The sequence below is a fragment of the Urocitellus parryii genome, chromosome Y, assembly GCF_045843805.1.
Source record: "Urocitellus parryii isolate mUroPar1 chromosome Y, mUroPar1.hap1, whole genome shotgun sequence".
In the NCBI taxonomy this organism is placed as follows: domain Eukaryota; kingdom Metazoa; phylum Chordata; class Mammalia; order Rodentia; family Sciuridae; genus Urocitellus; species Urocitellus parryii.
This window is the reverse complement of record NC_135548.1, coordinates 25,536,082-25,560,792: the sequence shown is the minus strand read 5'-3', so window position 1 is coordinate 25,560,792 and position 24,711 is coordinate 25,536,082. Positions and strand designations below refer to the sequence as shown.

The 24,711-nt window shown below is 37.7% G+C and overlaps 1 pseudogene; it reads left to right on the top strand.

The window, feature by feature from the left end:
* The first annotated feature begins 7,658 nt into the window (after nt 1-7,658).
* On the top strand, nt 7,659-20,692 carry LOC144250988 (ras-related protein Rab-6D-like; annotated as a pseudogene).
* Nucleotides 20,693-24,711: the final 4,019 nt, after the last annotated feature.

Below are 24,711 nucleotides of genomic sequence, written 5' to 3'. Positions count from 1 at the left end.
CATGTCCTTAAGGAAATGGCATTGCAAAGAGTGAACTTCACCTTTTACCTCAGGAACAAGGGAGCAACAGAGAGAAAAAAAAATTTATCAAAGTATAAAGGTACAAGAGTTTTAGAATAGAGTTTTATTTTCAGTCTATGGAGAAGAGGGCCAAAAGAAAAAAACTTCATAAGGCAATGGGACTTAACTTCTGGGAGTCATAAAGACCTTGGGAAATGTACTAGGAGCTTTTCCCTAGAAACTGTGTCCATATGATGTTACAAGTTTAGAGGAATTAAGTAGCTCCTGAGTAAATGAAAAACTGAGCTGCAGAAGTTCAGTAAAGAGACACAGTGAGAAAGTAAAAAATTTTCCCATTTATTAGGGTTTTTTTTGCTCAAAATTATCATGTTGTGTCTCCATTGTCTTTGGTCAGGTTCTGTAGAGGCAGAAGCTGAGACAAGGACAGGCTAAGGTGATTCGTGGAAGGGATGGTCTCAAGAAATAAGGGCCACGTCCCAATTAACTTTTTTTGCAATCCACATATTTTCCCTCCCTGATATGCATTGGGAAACCTGAGATTGACATATTTCTGGTTAACCTAGCTAAATATGTACCTGGATATTTCCTGCCTTTTGTTTCACACTACCTTCTCCTCTAAAAGCTTTTCTTGCCTCTGACCCCCCTTTCGGAAATTGATGACAGAAAGTTCTCCACTTCTTCCTCAAAACTAGCTTTGAATGAACCTACTTTCCTGCCAACCTGCCTCCAGAGTGTTAGTGCAGGGATGAGTAGGAGAGACCTCCCTCTGGAAACAGTAACACATTACCTACTCCTGATCATGATACACTGAGAAGGGTCTCTACAGTATTCTTCCAAAAAATATATCTCAATCTAATCATGAGGGAAGAAGGAATAATAATAATAATAAAAGTAAAACCCAAATAATAATAATAATAAATAATAATATAATAATAATAATAATAATAATAAAAGTAAAACCCAAATACTTTTATTTTGGGATTCTGGATCAAGTGAAGATATCTTTCATAATTAAAAGCAAAGTAATGACATTTTCAGAGAGATCAAAACACAGGAAATCTGTCTTCAGCATACCTGTACTATAAAAAGTGTTAAAGTGGTTTTTTAGGCTAAAGAGAAGTTATACTATATGGTATACCACACCTATGAAAAGAAATGAAGAGCAATGGAGAATGAACTAGATGTTGGTGATATTAGGATAAATAAGCTGCATAGGACTTACCTGTGTAACAATCAAGTAGACCAGCACATAGGCAGTAATTATATGGCTATATGAAAATGTAGCAAGAGTATGCAGAATGCATTAAAATAGAAAAAAAGTGGTATCTGACTCAAATGACATAAACATCTTCACTTTGAAATAACCCAGACACAAAACTGTCTTCCCATAAATGTATGTCCAAAGGTACTGTCCCTATGTACATCTGTAAACTCACTCTTGATTTCTGCCTTAAAAAAAAAAAAAAAAAAAAAAAAAAAAAAAAAACTGGGAGACAAGAATGGGACCTGTTTCTTTACCTATCATTGAGTTCTACTCTAGTGCCATCACCTCTGTACAGCTAACAACAATTCCTGAGCATAGAAACTACCCTGACTCCTTTTCATGCTCACAAAGTGAAACTTGACTGATATGCCAAACTTTTATTGAAGTGAAATTAAGCAAATAATCATTAATACAACATCAATATCATAAATGAAAATATGTCAATAAAATAGGCTGAAGCACTTAAGCTACTGTCTAAATGCTTAACCTAATGGTTACATCAGAGATAGATTTGTAAAATTTTAGTTTTCAACAATAGCAAAAAAAAAAAACACTCCACTTTATAAAGAAAAATCTCTAAAAGTTAGATAACTTTTAGAAAATAACAATAGCTAACATGTACTGAACCCTTTCTGTATGTCAAGTGCCAGCTAAAAGATTGAAATGCAGCATTCAGGTGAATAGATTTGTTGACCCCTTAGAAAGAAGTAACTGCATTTCTAAATAAAGGACAAGCTCAAAACCATTTTCTTACATGAAAATTCCATAGTAGTTTCCAGAATAGCACAAAGATAAAGAATCAATCCTTCATATTTTTAGCAGTAAAACCACATCTCTGTCTTCATTTTGTATCTGCTTTCTTTATTAAACTTTAGACAAGCTCAGCTCTGCCTGTAGGCTTGTTAACCCATTTTGACCTTTCATTACGGATGTAAAATATCCCAGAAAAACTTATCGTATATAATATAATTATATAGTTTTATTATAATACCAAAAATATAGTAATGTCATAATATAACAATTGCAATATAATATTAATCTATAACATATATACATATATCCAGATTATGATTTCTAACCTATTTGAATGCACCTGTGTCAATTAAGACCTGAAAACTTGGGTCTTACCAGGTTAATTATTTAAGAAATGTTCATCTAAAAATAAGCAATACAAGGCTTATTAGACCTAAATTTACCTACCTATCTTGTCCACTTGAAGACTGAGGCAACACTTGCAGCATTCTGTTTCAGACCCCTGGAGTGGGGCCTAGTATTCTTCAGTCAGTGCTCTGTATCTTTCAGGAATAGTGGGAGGCTGAAACATTACCCCATGATGAGACTGCCCGAAGCAGGAGCAGTCATCTCATGGGGAGTGAACTGCCCTCTTCGGGGACCATGGGTGACACATAAATATTCTGAGCAACAAGTAAAAATTGCCCCTTTTATCCAGTGATAAAAGACTTCTCTGGAGCTACCTGGAAAAACCAGAACTGAATGACCACCAGAGCAAGGTTTGACTGCTTAATCATGCAATGCAAATCACTTGCCTGTCCCACACCTGACCCCAATCATGTCAGCAACCAGAAGATTCTGGGTCTCTTTTTGACTTCTCAGTGTGGCCATATGAAATACAGTTTCCTTTCCTGCTTTTCACCATCACCTTTTCTGTTTGGGTTTTGGGGCAAGTGGCCAAATCGGCATCTTTTGGAACCCGAGAATCAGTCCTCTGACATACAATTCCAGTACACTTAAAGTCCCAGTCAAGGCTTTCATTGACTATAACTACATATTTATTGCAACCTCATGAAAAACCTGAAGCCAGAACCATTCAGCTAAGCAACAACCAAATTCCTGACACACAAAGGTTGTATGAGAAAGTAAATGTTGTAGTTTTAAGTCATTAAGTTTTAGGGTAATTTGCTTCAAACCAATAGATATTATATAGTCACAGTTCTATATTCAGCCCACCTAGCTACCTAGCAGAAACCTAGCAGTCAGCCAATTGATAAATTAAGGTAGAAATGAATAATTACTAAATAATAAAAATACATGAAATCGGGCTGGGGTTGTGGCTCAGTGTACAGCACTTGCCTCACATGTGTGAGGCACTGGGTTTGATCTTCAGCACCACATAAAAATAAATATATAAAATAAAGATATTTTTAAAATAAATAAATAAAAATTTTAAAAATACATGAAATATAGTGCCTTATCTGCAGATGGGGCACCATTTGAGAGGAAAATACATGATAATGAATTATAATGAAGATAAAACATTTTCAATGGCCCCAAGAAAATCATAAGCCAAGTAAATCAGCAACAGATAGGAATGAATGATTAATTCTTTAACGGAGAAAGTACCTCAAGAGAGGCTTAGAGATGAGGCATGTCAGAGGAGCCTCAATGTAAATTTCTGACCATGGAAATAGACAGGGAAGTGTTCCCCCAGTGAGCAAACTCCTGGGGGGTAACTGGTGCCCTGATTCCCACAATTGGAATGCCCAGCAGTTTCCCCCTGAGGCTATTAAGATAACTATTCTATTCGGGGTCATACTACCTGGTTTACACAGTAACATCCTTGGGTGTGAGAGACTTCATGTTTGTATTAACCTGGACCTTATCTCAGTTAGCTAACACTCAGGGTTAAAGAAATATTAATTAGAATATAGTCACGGTAACAGGAGGTATGTGTTCTTTGAGTTCATGAACTCCCAGGCAGGGAGGAGCAGACACTTCACTTCTGCACTCCTTCTTCCCTTCCTCACTTCACTCCTCTCCGCTCCACCTGTCTACGCGTTTCTATCCTGTGTCTGTGTCTATTTTTGTGCACCTCCTCACAGGTATTCCTCCACAGGTGCTCCTTTACACCTCAATGTAAGGGTGATAGAAAATTATAAGAAATGGTGTGTGTTAACAGCCAAACACTATGCCTGCCTGTTCCATGGTCTTTACTAAATGCCAGTGGCATCATTGTTACAGAGATAGACCATAGTAGAAAGAAAAATTGGCCACTGTTTCAGGGTGATAAGCTACCTATCCCCAGTCTTATCACACAATAACAATCAATTCCTACCCCACCAAATACTGCACACTCCAATATTCTTCAACTTTACAAAAGGGTTTCTTCACATCTTATTTTGTATTTCAGTGAAATTAATTAAAAGTTTCTCAGTCAGAAGCTTCTTTTAAAAAGAAAACTGACTGCCTCCTCCAAAAAATTACTTAATTTACTTACAACATTTTGTTCACATCAAGCTTTACATGGTATTCTAATATTACTAAAAGAAAACATTCTTAATTTTGCTTTTAAAAATGTTCTGTAATATCTTGAAAATAAAATGTGCAACAGGTATTCTACAGACAGCTGCCACATGGTACAGCTGCCTGTGGGGGTTCCTACAGAGGGAAGAACTGGGGGCTCTTTCCAACAATCAGCACAACCTTGCCAGCCATGAGTGAGCCACCGTGGAAATGGATCCTCCACCTCCATCAGGTTTTCAGAGGGTTGCAGCCTGAGCCACATCCTGATCATTATCTTATTTTAAAAAACTCAAGAATGTCACCATCTTGTTATTTTTATGTATCTGATTCAAGGAACTGTGAGTCATCATTTGAAACCATTAAGTTTCAAGAAAATCTGTCATATAGCAATATAATTAATATGTACCTCCTCACAGAGTAAGACTTTTGATTGCCCAAAATAAAAATATAATTACAAAAAAATCCAAAGTAAAATGAAGTTATCAAATTAATAAAGTTTAATATACTCATAGATGTTCTTCACTGCTCCACTAAAACAAAGGGTAAATGAAAGTCTAACATGTTGAATATAAACCATATTTTGAAATATCTTTGATTACTAATGTGCTTTGAAAACATTTGATTTCTGCTTGCGGAAAAGTTGCAGGTCAAATACTATTATGGCTTGTTCTTTTGTTTTGATACACTGATGGAAAGTATAAACTGAAAGAATTTATGACCACCAGTCAAGGACTACAATGAATACTAAAAGATAAACTTCCCACAGAGGAAACCAAAATTAAACTGCAAATCTCCCAAATAGATGAAGATCACTAGAAAACTAATCATCTAAATAAAAATCAAGATACAATTAAATATACAATATAAGTCAAAACGGCAGGAAACTAAAAATACATGTTCACAATAACACTGAATATAAATGGCATCAACTCCCCAATTAAAACACATAAGGGGTCTGAAGTTGTGTCTCAGTGGTAGATCACTTGCCTAGCATATTCGAAGCTCTGGGTTCAAATTCTCGGCACCACATAAATAAATAAATAAATAAATAAATAAATAAAGCTATTTTAAAGAAACACAGCTGTGGCTGTGGCTCAGAGGTAGAGTGTTTGCCTAGCACATGTGAGGCACTGGGTTCAATCCTTAGCATCACACACAGAAATAAGTAGAATAAAATTATTGTGTCCATCTACAAATAGAAATATTTTCTAAAAATACATAGGACCAAAAAACAATGAAACTGTATGCTCTTTGCATGTGAAGCATCTCATAGGTAACAATACCCACAGAATGAAAGCAAAAGAATGGAGGGAAAATCCACTCAAAGAGAGCCCCAAAATAAGCAGGAGTAGTTATTATCATTGTTGCTGAAACAGCTTTCACGCAATAAATAATAGAGAAAAAGAAGGCCACTACATATGATTTAAAAAATTACACATAATAAATATACATGCCCTAAGTATCAGTGCACCTTATTACATTTAAAAAAAAGACTTCATAATAACTTCCAGAGACACTGCCATACAATAACACTAGGAGATTTTAAAATAAAATGGATAAAATCCAATGCATCCTATCAGATAATAGTTAAATAAAACTATAAGTAAACAAAAAAAAGAAACCACATAAAACATGGAGATTGAAAATACTTTTTTTAAAAAAAATGGATCAGAAAAGCAATAAGAAATAAAGAAATCCTTTAAAACAAATGATAACAAATATATAAAAAATCAAAAATTGCTTGGAGTATATAAAAATAGTCCTAAAAGGAAAATTTATAGCAATCTGCTGAAAAGGAAATTAGGAACACTCTCCCATTCACAACAATCTCAAAAAAAAAAAATTGAAATATCTCTAACAAAGCTACCCCCCTTTGACTAAGCTGACCATCTCTTACTTTTCATTTCAGTGCACTTTGCCTCACACAACTGTGTTAACAGAATCCAAAGATAAGAGCAAATCCACCTATTGGTGGAATTTGCTTTTATGTAAATGGCATCCATAAAATAGACTGACATCTTCACACCTGATGGATTTTGGGTGGGTAGGCTGCATGGTAGATAGGAGGTACCCAGCCACTGCTGCCGGCAGGCCCACACCTGCTCACTGGCCCACCTCTTCCTTCCCTGCATATAGTACCATGAAAAGAATTACAGAACATGATGATCTCCCATGCCTCCTCAGATTCATTTCTGCAACAGTTGCTACTCCTGTGTCCACAAACCAAAGGGATTCCTTTTGGTCAAGGTCACCAACTAAAAGTAAGTCATGTCTACATTGGCTCAGGTGTAGAATCTCCATCCACATTGGTCAAGGGGAGCAAATTGTCAGCACTGAGCAAAAAAAAAAAAATGAATGCTCTACACTGACTCAAGGTAAGTGACCATCTTCACTAGCTCAAGGCTAGTGAGTCCCCGTATATTCTGGCTAAAGGCCAGTGAGTCTCCATCTGCAATGGAAAATGAGGAATAGTGGTCCAGGCCTTGGAAAAGATAGCAGGAGGGCTCCTGCCTTCACTATGAGGCCCCTCCTTTTTTATCAGCCTATTTTTAATCTTTTTAACAATAACTTATTATATAATTTGTTTAAAACAAATTTATTAAGAAACATCTCAGAAGAATGGGAGAAAGGACAAAGGAGCAGGGCAGGGGGGAGTGTCCCAGAGAGAACAGTCTCTGATATCTTTCACAGGTGAGGGCAGAGGAGACTCCTGATGTCCTAGTGGATCCAGAAGTGCTCTTGGCTGGAACCCTTGCAGAGAAATCTGAGGTAGTTTGCAAATCTTGCCCCTGGAACTGTTCAGAGACTACATGGCCCATGCCCATACCAGATGTCAGGCTCCACAGAGCACAAGGTCTGTCCACTGGTTTGTCTGGTTCAGCTCTCCCCTTCATTAGAACCACACTATTTATGAATCTGTCACATTTCTTCCCTCTTTCCTGGGAATCACCTTACTGCTGACAAGTGGCATACAACAGCTCAGTTGTTGAACACAGGTAGCAATCCTCCTTGTCAACCCTTTCCAATGCTTTCTGTTGGTATAAGGTTGCCCACAATCAGGCTGGGAGGCTGAATCAAGTGTGGGGTTCTTACGGGCTGGAACCAGATATGAATGGCAGGCAGGCTAGCCCTTCTGATGGTCTTCTGCCCTGAGTGGCCTCCTGATGTTCACAGAACAAGAGGAAGGTATGAAGGGAAGGCTCACTGGGACTCCTCTTTGGAAGGACAGAGAAACTGGAAAGATGCACAGGACATGGAGGAGGTTGAACCCTTAGAGGCACAGGCTTCCTCTAGAATATACAGCCTGCCCCCTGGCTTTTCTGGTGCCAATCAGGTACATAGTCATGGCCATATTGAACTTTCTCTTAGCCAGAGACACCCAGGTCTTATATGGATCATAACCCATATCAAACAGGATTGGTCATTATTTTCAGGTCTGGTTGTTTGGGGAGCACCTTAGTACAACAATGTGGTAAATACTGCTCACCCTGCATCAGCCATGGGTGCTGAAGGATTTGTTTGGCTGTGGGTCACTTCCTGGGGTCCAGGTCAGTATTTGGTGAATGAACCTTCATGCTTCTACAAGAACATGGTGAAGGACACTGTATATTGCAAGCACAATCTATTTCATCAATTCCTGAATGGTGGATCCCATAAATGGGCGCCTTCCTGTCAACATAAAATACAGAATGACGCCCGTGTTCCACATGTCCACTAGGGAGCGCTCATGCATTGCCTCAGGACTAATTCAGAGACAAGGTGTGAGAGTGCCCCAGAAGTCTTTATGATTGTGCCCAATGTAAACCCAATACTTCTGCCCTAGACTTCTTTCCCCTTCCTCTACTCTCTGAACTTCCTTAAGCTTGTACTCTCACTTATCCACTATAGGAGAGAGAACCCAGTGTTACTGAGCATTTCCTATGTGACAGGTGCTTGCATACATTCTTGCAGTTCTCACAGAAAACCTTAAAGAAGAAAGTCTGAGCATCATCACTTTTTTTTTTTTTTAACAGGCCATGAAATGCCCTAGGTCACATTACAGGGGACAAAAGTCGCTGAGTTTGATGTTGCCTTTGATATCCACCATTATGTTCTCAGGCTTCAGGTCCCAGTGCATGATGCCTTTGTCATGGCAGTATCCCATGGGTTTTTGTCCACAAGTACAAAAAAAAAATCTGCTGGAAACATCTCCAGACCTTTTTCTTCTGCATGACAACCAGAAAAAAAAAAAAAAAAGAAACCATCAAGTAGCTGTCCCCCACCTGCATGCTCCATCATTTTGTGAATATTTTTCTGGGTCTCAACGACATGAAATCACTGAATCACATTGGGATGCTCCAGGCTCTTCATCATATTCGGTTCAGAGAAGACTGGGAAGTTCTGTGCTACCTTCCTCCTGACATTCACTGCCACCTATGTCCCAGTGAGGCAATGGCAGGCTAGTTTTATCTAGACAAACCAGCCATGCCCAATGACCCTCAGGAACTCACAATGGTCCCTGAAGACTGCCTTCTTTCAAGAGCAGGGCCCCTGCAACACTACACTAGTTGACTACTCTGGCTATACATCTTAAGGAGGAACACCAACTAAGGATGTTAGCTGAAACATAAATAAATAAATAGCAGAACCAACAACAAATCAAAAGCAAGACAAAATAAAAAACCCAAATCAAAGAACCAATATCTGAAGACCACAGCCACAACTACCAATCACCAAACAGGCTATTTGGGAGTCCGAAAGGTCACCACCAAGAATTTTTTGTACTTGTGGACAAAAACCCAGCTGCAGCCACCCTCTTATTTTATCTGCTCTTTCAAATTTTCTTTCCATGCCTCCTTGGGGCATCAGAGCAAGTAATGCCTGGCCATAACCCCCAGTGCTCATCTCCCTTTTGGACCTCCACAACTTTGTCTATTTTCAGAATAGAAATAAGGAAGGACTCAGATTTACTTATTTATTTATTTATTTATTTATTTATTTATATTTTTTGCTTTTGTGGGTCATGGAGACTCATATTTACTTGTTTAAAAATTAAACTTTATATGGAACTTCAATATACTTCTCATTTTCAGTCTAAAATTCTGTAGTAACTTTTTGCTTTGAAGGACTACAATGTGTCTATAACCAAAGTATTCAATTTCTTTTTCTTCCAACTTTGAATAATTGGTGTCAAAAGGATGGCAGCATTTTACTCACGTACTGATACTCTAACAAAACCCTCTAATCCCTAAGACACCATATAGCATGGTAATAATACCTGTGGGTGTAGAGGCATTCCACCTCTTTTGTTAGATTAATTCCCAGGATTTTTATTTCTTTGGATGCTATTGTGAATGCGATAGTTTTCCTAATTTCCCTTTCAGCTGATTCATCATTGGTGTATAGGAATATAAATGAGTTCTGGGTGTTAAATTTATATCCTGTTGCTTTGCTTAATTCATTTATGATTTATATAAGTTTTCTAGTAGAGTTTTGGGATTTTCTAAATATAGAATCATGTCTTCAGCAAATAGGGATATAATTTTTGTTTTCCTATTCATATTATTTTAATTTCTTGCTTTTGCCTAATTGCTCTGGTTATAGTTCCAGGACTATCTTGAATAGAAATGATGAAATAGGGCATCCCTGCTTTGTTCCAGTTTTTAGAAGGAATGTTTTCAATTTTTCTTCATTTAGAATGATGTTGACCTTGGATTTAACACATATAACTTTTACAAGGTTGAGATGTTCCTACTATCCCTAGTTTTTCTAGTATTTTGAACATAAATGGATGTTATTATTTGTCAAGTGTTATTTCTACATCTATTAAGATAATCATGTGATTCTTATCTTTGAGTTTATATATGTAATGAATTATGTCCATTTATTTCTGTATGTTAAACCAATCTTGCATCCCTGGAACGAAATCCACTTGAGCATGGTGCACTATCTTCTAATATGTTTTTGTGTGCAATTTGCCAGCATTTTATTTAGATATTTTGCATCTATGTCCATTGAATATATTGGTCTGAAATTTTCTTTCACTGATATGTCTGTGTCTGATTTTGGTATCAGGGTTATACCAGCTTCATAGAATGAGTTTGGAATAGTTCCCTACTTAAATATATATATATTTCTAGTATTTTGGGATATAATAAATAAATAAATACAACTTATAATAAATAAATTATATTTATTTATTTATTTTTAATATCTTTATTTATTTATTTATTTTATGTGGTCCTGGGAATCAAACCCAGTGCCTCACACGTGCTAGGCAAGCATTCTACCACTGAGACACAACCCCAACCCCCCTAATTTTCTATTGCATGAAATAATTTGAGAAGGATTAGTGTTAGCCCTTCTTTGAGGGTCTGGTAGAACTTGCCTGAGAATTTATCTATTCTGGGATTTTCTTTGTTGTTTGGCTCTTTATGGCATCTCCAATTTCATTCCTTGAAATTTATCTGTTTAAATTTTCTATGTCCTCCTGATTCAGTTTGGGTAGGTCATCTGTCTCAAAAAATGTGTTGATGTCTTCAAGATTTTCTATTTTATAAGTATAAATTTTCAAAATAGTTTCTCATTATTGTATTTCAGCAGTGTGCCTCATGATATTTCCTTTTGCAACATGAATTTATTGAGTTTTCTCTTTGTCTTCATTAGTGCAGATAAGGGTTTATCGATTTTATTTATTTATTCAAAGAACCAACTTTGTGTTTTGTTGATTATTTGAATTTTCAATCCAATTTCATTGATTTGGGATCTGATTTTTATTTTATACTCTCTTCTATTGCTTTTGATGTTGATTTTTTTTTCTTCTTTTTCTAGGGCTTTAAGATGTAAGATTATTTACTTGGTGACTTTCTATTTTTTTAATAAGTGAGCTCAATGGAACTGCTTTCCTATTATCCCAGAGATTTTGATGTTATATTGCTATTCTCATTTACCTCTAAGCACTTTTTTTAAAAATTTCATCCTTGATTTCTTCAGCTATCCATTTTCATTCAATAGTGGATTATTTAATCTCTATCACGTTAATTTTAAGAGAACACAAGCATGTGGATCATAGCATTTTCCATATCTAAAAATTTTTACTTTCTCTGGATTTCATTTTTTAAGTATATTTTTATTTTTAACTGACACATAGTAAATGTACATATTTATAGGTTAAGTGTGAACTTTCATGTCATGTGTGTGATGATTAGATCAAGATTATTAGCATGTCTATCATCTTAGACATTTATTATTTCTTTGTGTTGGGAACATCCAAAATCCTCCCTACTAGCTATTTTGAAATGTTCAGTTAACTATTGTCAATCATAGTTTTCCTGCTGTGCTATAGAACATTACAATTTATTTCTCCTATCCAATGTACCACTTGTACCCATCCACCATCCTCTCTCCATTTTCCCCAACTCCCTTCCCAGGCTTTGGGACCCATTATTCTACTCTCAACTTTTATGAGTTCATCTTTTTAGTTTCCCGTGTGAGAACATGTGGTATTTGTCTTTCTGTGTATGACTTATTTCAATTAATATCATGTCTTACAATTCCATCCATGTTGCTTCAAAGGACAAAATTCCATTCTATTCTATGGCTGGATAATGTTCCATTGTGTATGTTTACTATATTTTCTTTACCAGTTCCTCAGTAGTTGGAAAGCAAGGTTGATTCCATCTCTTGGCTATTCTGAATAGTGCTGCATAAACATGTGAGCACATAGGTCTTTCTACATACTGATTCCAGTTTCTTTGGATACCCACCCAGTAGTGGGATTGCTAGATCATATGGTAGTTCAATTTCTAGTTTTTTGAGGAACACTCATACTGTTTTCCACTGTGACTATACTAAACTGCAATCCTTCTAACTGTATATGAGGGTCCTCCTTTCTCTGCATCCTCACCAGCAGTGGTGAGGCCAGAGTGATAAGAAAGGCATTTTAGCATACCTGTCCCATTTTTCCTAGTAGATTATTTACTTTCTCTAAATTTGTTACTACATGAAATTAAGACTTCTCATAGTGCAGATTTGTAAACAGGCCTTTACCCATCTCTATAGCCGCAGGCCCCATCCTCTCCTATAAAGCAAGCAAGGTACTAACCACTGTGGACCTATTTCAGCTTCTACACCTCAGCTGCCCTATGACTCTTAGGTTTTTCATGTACCCTTAAAGATAGTCCATGACAGCCTCTATGGCCCCAGGAATTGTCATCGTTTCTCTAGGTTTACACAGCATTCTGTAGTCTTCTCTGTTACTTGGCCAGGACTCAGAAGTAAGAATAAGCTGAAGGATTTGTCGATTTACAAGGAAACAGAAGCAGTGTGGGATCTCAGGAGTGCAGGCCTCTCTGCCATAACATGAGTGTCAAGGTCATTGTACTGTCATGTGTAACTAATTAAAACAAATAAAAAAAATTTAAAAAATACGGGGGAGTTTTTAGCTGTCAAAATAATTAGTGTGGGTGGGAGATTTACTGGCAATTAGTGGGTGGAGCCCAGAGATGCCAAACTCACACCAGACAGACCTACACAGGGAAGAAGAGGCTTACCTGAAGCTGGGAACAGTGGTGCACACCTATAATCCCAGCAGCTCAGGAGGCTGAGGCAGGAAGATCACAAGTTCAAAGCCAACCTCAGCAAAAGTGAGATGCTAAGCAACTCAGTGAGATCCTGACTCTAAATAAAATACAATATAGGGCTGGGGATGTTGCTCAGTGGTTGAGTACCCTGAGTTCAATGTCCAGTACTGAGAAAGAAAGAAAGAAAGAAAGAAAGAAAGAAAGAAAGAAAGAAAGAAAGAAAGAAAGAAAGAAAGAAAGAAAGTCAAAGGAAGAATTGACTTAGCCCAAAGTTAAAATGCCAGGTTTCACTTCCCTAATCTGCTCCCATTCATAGGACACACATGGCAACTGGGGGTTGGGATTTATGGCTGTACATAAAACTTTTAAAGGACAACTTTTATTGTCAACATTTTCATCTCTGAAATTGTAAAGCCCCCTCACTCACAATCTTTCTGAAACAAAGGTAGTTATTTAAACCTATTTTTTTTCTTTTACATAACAGGAATATTCTCAGAAAGAAAACTAACATTCTCTTAGTGGAGAAGACAGTACAAGATAAGGTACTTCTCACTACCTGACCTGTTAAAGATTCCCCTAACATGAAGTGGGCTTTGCTGTACTCATTAGTTTTCACCTCCATTTTGAGCAACTTTTCTACTCAAAATAAAACCATGCTGTGCAAGAGGGAACTGTCGCGACCCCTTGCCCGCAAGGAAGACGCAACTCGGGAATCTTCTCTCAGCAGTTTATTCAGGTCCTTGATACTTTTTCTTCTTTCAGCTGTTTATTCAGGCCTTTGTATTGACATGTCTTTTAGCTTCTACTGCTACTCCTAGTACTACTTCTACTGCTACTCCTACTGCCACTACTACTACTGCTACTACTACTGCCACTACTACTACTCCCGTGTGCCCCAGCCTTAATAAAGCAGATAAAGCCCCAATGCACAACTGCCACGTGGACTTTTCTCATAGGGTGCCAAGTCACAGCGTGCCAACTCATTCTGATAAGGAGTTGTTTGTCACAGACTACAGGGGAAACCAGCGCCATCTTGTAATGGCGGCCACAGTTCACAGAAACGGCTCACCACAGGGAACTGTTGTCCAACTTATGCTTCTTTAAGATGTTATTTTAAAAAAAATCTGGAGGTATCTTTATCTGGAAGCAAAATATCCTTTAATTTAGAATAAATTTAGTTTAGATTACATAATGTCTCTTAGCACTTTGCTGAAGAAAAGTCATTGATCGTATATTTTGAAAGCAAAGCTGTCTTTTCTCTGGATACTTCCAAGACTTTCTTGTGATTTTTTTATTTTCATTTACATTTTTATACTGGGAATTGAATGCAGAGGTGCTTTGCCACTGAGCCATATCCCAAACCCTATTTCATTTTGAGACAGGGCCACACTGAGTTACTGAGGTTGGCCTTGGAATTTTGATCTTCTTCCTCAGCCTCCTGAGCTACTGAGATTACAGGAATGGGCCACCATGCTCGGGTTTTCTCATAATTCTTAATTACTTTATCCTGCAATTTCACTATGTGTCTAAGAATAGCTTTGTTCTTATTTATCACAGTCAGAAAGATTCTTGTAAGTTCCTCTTCTCTAAGAGTTATCTTTCCTAACGGTATCACCTGGGATATGGAGGTTTCTGTTAGAAGTGGTTTCCCAAAGCCTTTATTAAGTTTTGAGTTAACTATGTGTTCTTTTAGTTTGAGATTTCTGCATCCTGTGGATAGTGTAAACTAGGTGCTATCATCTCAGCACAAATTTGACCCTTCCATGTGGATCATTTCCTCCACATCTGCAGACAGATCATTGTCTCTGGCTTTATTTAAATGTATTGGCCTTGTGGTGGGAAATTCTTGGCTTTTCACTTTAGTTAGGGTGTTCCCTATAAAGTGTGAAAGTTCCAATTAGGGTACCCAGGGACCTGTGGGCACTAAAGCTTTAGTTCATTTTTGCTCTTAGACTCCCTGGGATTAGCTACATACTATTAAAATAATTTAAAACATTCTACCAAGGTTTCTATGCTTTTCGTTAGAGTAGTAAAGAGGTTTTCTTCTGCTCTTCCTACCATCTTAAATGGAAGTCATTCCAGGACTTTTATATCTTTATCACAAGTATTTGTTACTCTAGTACATATTAGAAATGGCTGTGGAATTGTTATATAGTTCAAGTATACATTATATTTTGGCAAAGTTGAACCTGGTGTAAGAAGCTTGAAAGAAACTTCATGAAATACATAGAGTGAGAATAAAGTTATTTTTGGTGATATTTCTAAACATTTACAGCTTTTTAAAATATATATTTTTTTAAGTTGTAGATGGACACATATCTTTTTTATTTATCTCTATATGGTACTGAGGATCAAATCCAGTGCCTCAGGCAAGCACTTTCTTGGCAAGCACACTACCACTAAGCCACAACCCAAGCCCCCTGTTTATAGCTTTTATAGTGGATTTTTTCCCTCTTTTTCATTATGTAGTTGCCTGATACGGTTATATAAGACATTGATTACATATATTGTTGAAGCATGATGCAAAGAAAAGACAGCTAACTCCAATTTTAAATCAAATTAAAGCAAGCTTGAACTGTGCTCACAAGAGTTGGCCAGGACTGTCTCTCCCAAACCCAGGATAGAGATCAGCACCCCAGCTCTCCAGGAAAAAGGTTTTATAGCACAAAAAAGTTGCAAAGGGGGTTGTCTTGAGAACTTACATCTAGCAGGGTTCTGGCAAACATAATACAAGGCCAGATAGCAGATTAATGATCTACATGGCATGCTAGTCCAAGGTAGGGAGTAAATTCAGATCCCAACATCAGAATTTATGAGACACAGCTGAGGTTCCAGAGAGTGTCATTATCTGGTCAGGGGGAGCCAGGATTTATGAGGCACCACTAAGGTTTTAGAGAGGGTTGTTATCTGGTCAAGGAGAGCCAGGCATGGGTGAGTTCAGAGCACCGGCAGGAATTCCAAATAAGTTTAGAAATCTCAGTAATTTATAGTAAAACAGAAATTAACTTTTCATGACTTTGTGACAAGAGGGCTCCCAATCTTAAGATGTAATTAGTCTGGGTTCATCATATACCTCTGTGATTAAGTAAAGGGGTCTTGGACTTCGATCTCAGCAGATTCTGGGTCTAAATTCCAACTCAGACACATTCAAATGTTCAAGTCACACAGTGGCCACTCGGTAATGTTGAATGAGCAAATGACCTTTCTAAATAACAGTTCCTCCCATGTAAAATGTGCATAATCACAGCCACCATCTCACAGGTCTTCGAGAATTAAATGAACTCATCCCCATTTTTTTAAGAGAGAGAGAGAGAGAGAGAGGGAATTGTTTTAATATTTATTTTTTAGTTTTCGGTGGACATAACATCTTTATTTTTTTTTTTATTTTTATGTGGTGCTGAGGATCGAACCCAGTGCCCCATGCATGCCAGGCAAGCGCGCTACCGCTTGAGCCACATCCCCAGCCCAAACTCATCCCTATTAAAAGAAAAAAAATCCATCATCATGTCTAGCATGGAGTAAAAGCTCAATGAATATTTACTGTTATTACTATTGTTACATAGAGTAACTTGAAATGCATATCTAATAGTCTTCAAATAATTATACATCCCTTAACTTTTTCTTTTATTTCCTCCATCAATTCCCTTATTTTGATCTTCTTTTGAAATGTGTCTGCTCTTTATATAGTCTTGCTCATAGCTGGTACTAAGAACTCAATTTGAATTCATTACTGTGACTTACCTCCATAGTAAATTTCTGAGGGGGGAAAAAAAAGCATTCTGATACTTTGTATTTATTAGTAACAATAAAATGGTTTTTCTCCATGTAAGTCTGACATCTCCGAAACAGTGGAAATATCAAGTCATATTATTCTAAAGAAGAGAAGGTTTCCCTGATTTAGTACACATTAAAAACAAGGAAAACGTGAAAACGTAATTTTCCTGAGCTCATTCTGAATTTTCACTTATTCCTTTGTTAAAGGAAGTTAAAAATTCTTTTAAAAAATGAGATCATCATATAGTTTTGTGCTAATATAATCCCTTTAATATTCAACTACAATTTACATGACAACTATAAATTTTAGAATTCTACTGAATGTCCCTGCTTCATAATAAATACAGAAACTTATAGTGCCATCTTGTGAACATACTGTCAAACTGCATGACATGTTGAATAAGCTGAAATATAGTGTAGAAAGGAATACAGAACTAAAAATTGTGCATAATGAAGATTAATCAGCATACTTCTGTTAACTTAGCTAGACTTAAAAGACAGATTCCAGATGTGTTTCTCACCCTCCCAGATATTTCTGTAGCATGGATGTGTAAGAATAGAAAGTCTGGTGGTTCATTTTCAGAATACAGTCTTCAGCCTTAATTAGACACAATTGTAGCCACTTTAATCCTGTCCCTCCCCTTTTGCCTGCTCTAATTTTAGAATTAGTCAATTGCTACATTGTACCCCTAAGTCCTCCCATCAGGACAAAAGGCAGCACAGTGCTAGCTATTTAAGTAGTGGGTAGACTGCCTACCCAGGTGAGCCTGCTAAGCAGGTTTTGTAGCTTGCCCTTGTCTGAAGTAAATGCCTTGCCCATCTACTTTAGAGCATGCATTTGATTTCTTGTGGCACCTCCTATTTATAACAGCCAGAAAGAAAATATTAATATATTTTGTTGAAACTGCAAGGGAAATTATCAAATTTCAGGACATTTTGATTCCAAAGACAAGAAGGAAAGGAGGAAAAAATTAGCCCTGATGTTCTGAATTGTTTGGCTGTGTACTTCATTGAAACAGATGTTGCTAAAATAATTAAGAGTGAACTTTTCCCAACACTGGCTAAACACCTGTACCATAAACTCATCAGAGCCACAGGAGGCAGGGCTACTCTCTAGTTGCCAAAGAAAGAGAATCTGGAGATCTGGCTAATGTTATTGTGACTTACAGAAAAGAGCTGTGCCTTATTAATAAAAGTAATTCCTATAGATATAGGAATTTGCTATAACTAGATGCAAGAAACTTTTTTTTAGGCTCAATGCAAAGCACATTATAGGTAAATTCAAGACCCTTTGAATGATCTAATGAAATAGAAAAAAGAAAAAAGAAAAAAAAAACTTCTACTTACCAACTGATCTAGAGGCCCTGTGCCTTGACTGCTCATCCTATTAGAATACCCCATACACATGTTAGTTGAAAACAGCTGTACATCTCCATCAGAATAGTACAGAGATCTAGCAAGACACTAATGTAAGAAATTAATTTGTATTTAAGGTTTTATGGGGAGGGGAGGCAAACAGAAAACAAAAAAAGATTGTTTTGACATATATATACATATATATATATATATATATATATATATAATATATATATATATATATATATATATATACACACACACACACACACACACACACACACACACACCCGGTCTCAATGGTCTATTTCTTCCTTCCCAGGATCCTTTCACTCCAATTCTTAATCACTGTTCTTTCCTCTTTCAGTGACATACTTCTACCTGCAGGCCAAAGCAGATGATTTTTCTTAGTTATTGTAATCATTGGAGAAGTTTAACTGTACACGGAGGCCTTGGTTTTGGATTGATTTTTTTTTTCCGTCTCCAATGGAGCTCCATTGGTGGCCTTCAGGAGCTCAACTTAATTCATTCAATAAACTTCTATTGAGCATTGACTAAGTGCCAGGCATCATGTTAAAAGCTTAAGCCCTATGAAAGTTCTTCCAGATTATTCCTCCATTCAACCTGTATATTTTTCTCATAGAATTATTACACAGAAGTAAGATAATGCTTGTGTATAAATTAAACATACATCAATGATTAGGAGCACAGGTTCTAAAGCCAGACTACTTGGTTAAATATTCTGTTATCTACTAGCCCTGTGTTCTTGGGAAAATTTTTATCACCTATCCATGACTGTTACCTGGCAATTAGTCAATGCTCAATAAAAGTTTATTGAATGAATTGAGCTCCTGAAAGCCACCATTATATATATTTAAAAAAGAAGAAGAAGCCTAGAAAATGAATATTGATAGTATTTACCTCATACAAGTTTTATGAGGAATAAGATGAGCAACATTTTTCACACAAAGTGCTGTATATTAGATTTAATCTAACAACTTGCATTCAATATTTTTTTTAAATATCGCAAATTTAATATTTTAAAATAAATCTCAAATGCCTATTTACAATATAGTAAGAGGGACATGTGCAAACAACAGAAAGGGGAGAAGTCAGTCCTGCTGTGGGAGGTCCGCATTTCAATATGGTGGGGTGAAGTTCACAGGCACCACTGGTGGACTGAGCTGTGGTGGCAACAAGAGGACCTTCAGCTAATATTGGATTTGGTTCACCTTTGACACCTGCAGAGACAGAGGAGGGGAGGCGAGGTTTCTGGCTGGGGATCTCTGTGTTTGAGAACAAGAAGGCCAAAGGGATGAGCCCTCAGGAGAGGCCCAATATGGAAGGAGGGCTCATTTCACAAGCCAGCAGGCCTCTAGCTTGCTGATTGGGTGTGCATCTGGAGGTGACCTTTCCAGGTCGAACTCTCTTGTCCCCTATAGAGCGGGGCGAAGGAGCCAGGCTGGAGGGCCACTGGACTGCCCACAGCAGGCAGCCAACGCCCCCTCCCCGTTCAGTCGCCTAGCACCCAACTAGGTCAGCCACTGGGAAACACGAGGTCGGAGACAGCCAGGGGTGTGCTTGGGTTCCCGAGGCTAGCACAGTCCCTTCCCTAAGCGCCCTGCATGGATTCAGGGGAGAGAGAGTCGGAGAGTGCTGGGGCCGGAGACTCAGCCGCACATGGGACCTTTCACCCGCAGCGCCAAGACCCCCGCAGCTGCGCCCACCTAGGCCCAACCTGCTGAGAGCGCGAGCCTCTGGAGCGCGCCGGGCAACCTGGGCGCGAGCCCGCTGCCGCGAGCGTGCGCCCCGGATCTGCGACGTCAGGTAGGTCTGAGGCCTGAGCGGGCTGCAGCTCCTCTCACTCCATCTAGTCCACCTCAGCGGAGACTGAGAAGTTCAAGCTGGTGTGAAAAAAAAAAAAAAAAGAGCGGAACGTGGGAAAACATCCTTTATCACCAGATCAGGCCACAATTGGCGTTGACTTTTTATCAAATTCAATGTTCTTTGAAGTATCTAACAATCAGGCTGCAGCTGTGGCACTCTGCGACGTTTGCGTAGCCTCATTCCAGTTACAGCTGAGAGGACTACTGCAGCTGTAGTTTACCATAACACAAATGTTAACTCATTCCAGCAAACTACAAAATGGATCGATGTCAGAACCGGAGGAAATGATGTTATCATCATGCTAATAAATAAAATAGATCTTGCTAACAAGAGCCAAGTATCCATTGAGGAGGGAGAGAGGAAGGCCAAAGAGCTGAATGTTACATTTATTACAACCAAGGCAAAAGCAGGATACAATGTAAAGCAGCAGCTTTGCCTGGAATGGAAAGCACACAGGACAGAAGCAGAGAAGACATGATTGACATAAAACTGGCAAAGCGTCAAGGAAGGAGGCTGTTCCTGCTAATCTCCCATGGCATCTTCAACCCTCTTGTGGATATTGGCTTGAACCTGTTCAATAACGTATTACGTTCAGCATTGCTGCTTGTCTAGTGGTGAGGATCATTTAGCCTCAGAAGCACAAAGAAAAGTCAGTGTCTTTATTATTTATATTTTACAAAAAGCCAAAAGATTACAGCATGTCCAAGTGTTAAATGACAGGAAAATACATCTAATGGTCAAAGATTTCTTTTTTTAGTGTTGTGATACTCTACTTTAAAATGATGGAAATCTCAACAGTGTGAGCATGGCTTGGTTGAGGAGCAGTATGTTCACAGCAGTGTTTGCCTACCTACTTGATCTCTCCCTGTTTTTCTCATCTCACTCTTACCTGAATTCCTTATTCCCCTCCCACAAAACAAACAAGAGATGGCAAAGCAGCCAAACCCATTGGAACGTCCTTCAGTTTTGCAGATAGTCACTTGATCTAGATCATGGACCAATGTGGTCGAAAATTATTCTTGAGCATTGATATAAATTACTCAAACCTTTGAGATCAGAACTCAACTTATCATGGTGGCTGTGCTTGAATGAGGAAAGTGTTCTGCTGTATCATCAAAAGGAGTCCTAGTGAACATACTGAGTACTTCAATTAAAGGAACATAAATTTATTTCTGACCAGAACAAAATGATGCTTTCACGTGTGCTTTATTAGACTCCAGGAGAAAAACGTAACCAAGTCCTCCAGAATAGATTTTTTTTTAATTTTCATCTGTTCTTTTTAGTTATACATGACAATGTAATGTATTTTGACATATCATACACATTTGGAGTATAACTTCCTATTTTTGTGGTTGTACATGATATGGAGTTTCACTGTTCGTGTGTTCATATATGAACACAGGAAAGTTATATCTGATTCATTCTACTGTTTTTTTGTCAGGCTGATAAAGGTGGCTGAGGAACAAAGCTCAGAGAGAGAGAGAGAGAGAGAGAGAGAGAGAGAGAGAGAGAAGCACCAATCAGGCGTCAACAGAACTGCCTGTCAATCAGGTCTCCTGGCCAATCCTGGATCTTAGACAGCTCCCACCACCACCAATTCCAGTAGGACAAGGGACTCTAAAACCCCCTTTTTTGGTCCCAAGTCCTTGCTTCCTGCCCTAAGCCCAATAAAAATTCCCTTCTGGTCCAGCCCCTTCAGGCTTTTCCTCAGACCCACCCTGTTGGTCTGAGGGTCTCCCAGGGAGTGAAATCTCAATAAAGCCTTGTTCATCGTCCTTTTAAAATCTTCCTCCTTTTGGTCCCCATTGCCTACCATACATTTTTCCCATTCCCATCCCACTCCTTTCCCTTTATTCCCCTTTAGAATAGATTTTTTAATGTTAAGTTACTCATGGTAAAATCATACAGTACCAATTTACTCTTTCTACCAAGATTTTTAAAGTTGTTTAAAAAGTTATTGATTGTTTAAAAAACAACAACACATCCTTTTAAGCAATAAATTTTGCTTGGGTTTTCTTTTTTTAAATGCTATGCAAGCAAGGCATTGTAAAAGTTGGATTCCTTTAAGAAGAAACAGTGGAAGAATTTAAATTTGATGACATGGTAAAAACTATAATAGAAATAATGATATCTAAAGCTTACTTGTCAGGAGCTGCCATGGAAGCAGACACTTTCAAGTCCTGATGCCCGGACACTGACCAATCCTTCAGGCTGGATAGTGCCATGGAACCTCCCTTGGTGTGTGCCCTATATAAGAATAAAGAATTCCATTGGCTCTCTCTCTTTCCACAGACACTTAAGGTCACAGAACCTTCTCCAGAATATTGAAAAGTTACTTCTGTGTGTTTGCATGTATCTTTGTTGTTTTCTTAAGTTATTAGAATAATCAGATTTTATGAACCCAGCATTAGGTCGCCAGCTAGGATAGGTGGCGATACTTACCAACAAAAGAACCCTCTCAGAATAGCAAATACTTGACTCTGGACATTTGAGGTCACATTTATAATGGAAGTAATTTTCTTATAAACTTCTAGAGGCAGATAAGAATATTGAAAATGGAAAGGATAGAATGGAAATAAAAGTCAATATTATATGGGCTGGGGATGTGGCTAAAGGTAGTGCGCTTGTCTGGTATGCGCAGGGAACTGGGTTCGATCCTCAACACCACATAAAAATAAAATAAAGATATTTTTTAAAAAGTCAATATTATGCAGACATATGCCTTATTTGTTAGCATTTTTTAAGTCTTGGGTCTTTCAAGCAGGTCTTGCTTTTTATTAAATCTATACTGTTTGGGTAATGAACTAGTGATTTAAGATACAGTTAATCTCTTTTTTGGTTATAATTATTTCTTTGCCCCTTTAAGGTTTTTTAATTTTTAGATGTTTTGGTGACTCTTTTTTGATGTTCATCACAATGGCAATATATATTTTCCTTAAAATACTGAACGCAAATATACTAGGAGTGCCCCTTTTAATCTTTACTAGTTATTGTGAGATTTCTGTGTGAGTTAATAAATACATTTGTAAATATATAATTCACAGGGAGAAAATATTTCTGAGTCACATCTCAGGAACAGCTTGTTGAATTTGTGTTGTAAATAAGCATTACTTATGATACAGAATAAAAATGAAAAGATAGCAAAAATAAATTTATATTTCCTCATCTTCTTGTTGCTACAAAATCCTTAACTGGAAAACCCTTTTTCCCCTCTAGTCCTCTTCCTCCTCCACTTCTCACTTGTCACCTTTTAATATTCATAAAGCACATGGATTATGGATCTGAATAGAGAAATACTTTCAGATGATCATTAGTCGACTCACCTATAACTTATACTCAAGAATGGGATGAAGTTATAAAATACTTTTGTAATACAACATTATTGTTAAAAGCAAGAATTGACTCTTGTTTTATTTTAACATGGCACGTCCTGAAATAAATACCAATTCAATGTGAATAGGAAAAAAAAAAGAATCCCAATAGAAGTGCCATTCTCTCCCCTACTAGATGACAAATCATCCATCAATTAAAACAAGAGAACTTAAGTGAACTCTCATGTGGGTACAACCAACTAGATCCCCACCAACACATAGTAAAGTGCAACTTTCTGCTTCTGATCAATGCATCAATACTACTTCACCAGGAAACAAGGTGTAGCAGGAAGGTGCAAGGAGGGTGGTGTCTGCTTTGCTCACATGCAAATAAGTTATCTTTGTATTTTGTATCCATTGAACTGTGCTTCCCTATCTGATTGAGGAGCTAACTTATCTCTTCTGTCTTCTGGGATGGAGGTAAGGACATCCCTGAAAACACTGGCATGTTGCCCACTTGGACCAGGGAGTACTCCTTGAGTGCAGCTGAAGGATACTGCAAAGGCTGCAGGGAACCCAATAATATTTTTAATTTCTTTAATCCATTGCTATTGATGCCTTACAAACCTTCTTGAAACATCTTTCTCAGAATTAGTTAGAAGGTAGTATCCACAAGTAACAGAAAACATGACCAATTGAGACTTCGATTATAATGTATCTGCCTTTTATTTAGCCATCCAGAGCAGGTGGACCCAGAATTGATTGAACACTTCAATTATCAAAAATCCAGTCTTCCTGGGTTTTTGATAATTGAACTTTTTTTTTTAGCATAAAGTTTGAAAACATGGGATTTGAATTTAATTCAAAGGAAGTCACTAATCTACCCTTCCTGAATCTTCCTAGTTAGTCATTCTCTGTGTGTGAATGAGATATGTCCTTGTGGAGCCAAGATTTCTGGCAAAGCTCTCATGTATCCCCATCTGTATACAATAGAATCCACAGATGAGTTCAGCAAGGCAAAACAGATGGAGAAGGAAGTAGCAAGATGATTTTCGACTTGTATCTTTCTCTTTTAAACACCCCCACCCAAGCACACAGTAGACTTCTCTCATGGCTCACTGCTAAGACTTGTGCTATATTGTCAGAATTGATGGTCATCATCTATTAAAGTTATGAAATCAGAGAAGGAATGACTGCCGGGGAGATAGTTAATAGTGCCTGCTCTACTTTCGTCATCTCACTATCTTGCTCTGCTTCAAAACCCTTTCACTGCACC